Source organism: Rutidosis leptorrhynchoides, chromosome 1, assembly GCF_046630445.1.
Source record: "Rutidosis leptorrhynchoides isolate AG116_Rl617_1_P2 chromosome 1, CSIRO_AGI_Rlap_v1, whole genome shotgun sequence".
Lineage (NCBI taxonomy): Eukaryota > Viridiplantae > Streptophyta > Magnoliopsida > Asterales > Asteraceae > Rutidosis > Rutidosis leptorrhynchoides.
The window spans coordinates 344,848,272-344,849,485 of NC_092333.1; the positions used below are offsets into that span (position 1 = coordinate 344,848,272).

The window sequence follows — 1,214 nt, forward strand, 5'->3', positions numbered from 1 at the left end:
TTCTTTTTTAAAAACTAATAGGATATTCAGTGAATGCACCGAGCAAAACGTTCACCACCTTTTGTACGTTCACCACCTGTAACTCGATCAAGACATCTAGCAAATATTATCGCCGTTGATTTTTCTTTAGAATCGTCATCCAGTCGACCAAGTACTCCAATTCAAATTTCCGATAATCCATTTTTTAAACCCAACCTCACAATTGAGAATCCGGATAATATTCAGGGACAATTCATAGATCCTGAACCATTAATCTTTCCTCCGGAACCACCAATCATTCAAATAGAGATTATTGAGGAACCAACCATTAAATCAGAATCCTCTAGTGATTCAGATTCAACAAATTCAATCATGGAAAATCTGGAACCTTTAAGTATGGAAGACCGAATGAGAGCTAAACGCACTGGCCAAGGTCACGCAATTACTCATCCAGACATTAATACGCCAGATTATGAAATCAAAGGACAAATTCTACACATGGTAACTAATCAATGCCAATTTAGTGGGGCGCCGAAGGAAGATCCAAATGAACATCTTCGTACCTTTAATAGGATCTGCACTCTATTTAAAATAAGAGAAGTGGAGGATGAACAGATATATCTCATGTTATTTCCCTGGACTTTAAAGGGAGAAGCCAAAGATTGGTTAGAATCGTTACCTGAAGGGGCGATTGATACATGGGACGTTTTAGTTGAAAAATTTCTTAAACAATTCTTTCCGGCATCTAAAGCTGTGAGACTTCAAGGAGAAATTGTTACGTTCACACAAAAGCCAAATGAAACTTTATATGAGGCATGGACAAGATTTGGAAAGTTATTGAGAGGATGTCCGCAACATGGTTTAGACACTTGTCAAATAGTACAAATATTCTACCAAGGATGCGACATCACTACAAGGAAAGACATCGATATAGTAGTTGGTGGTTCCATTATGAAGAAAACAGAAACTGATGCTTACAAAATTATTGATAACACTGCTTCCCACTCACATGAGTGGCACCAAGAAAAAGATATCGTTAGATCATCTAAAGCAGCTAGAGCCGATTCTAGCCATGACTTATTCCATTTCCGCAAAGATAGATGCTGTCGAGAGACGAATGGAAAAGATGACTAAAGATATCCACTCAATACGAATTAGTTGTGAGCAGTGTGGAGGATCACATTTGACAAAAGATTGTCACAGTATTGAACTAACAATGGAACAAAGAGAGAATG

At 37.7% G+C, this 1,214-nt stretch overlaps 1 non-coding gene across 1 annotated transcript; it reads right to left on the bottom strand.

Annotated features, from left to right (window-relative positions):
- Nucleotides 1-735: 735 nt before the first annotated feature.
- LOC139887289 (small nucleolar RNA R71) lies at nucleotides 736-842 on the bottom strand. The gene has a single exon (XR_011773126.1). It is a non-coding gene; the product is annotated as a small nucleolar RNA R71 (small nucleolar RNA).
- Between the last annotated feature and the right edge of the window lie 372 nt (nucleotides 843-1,214).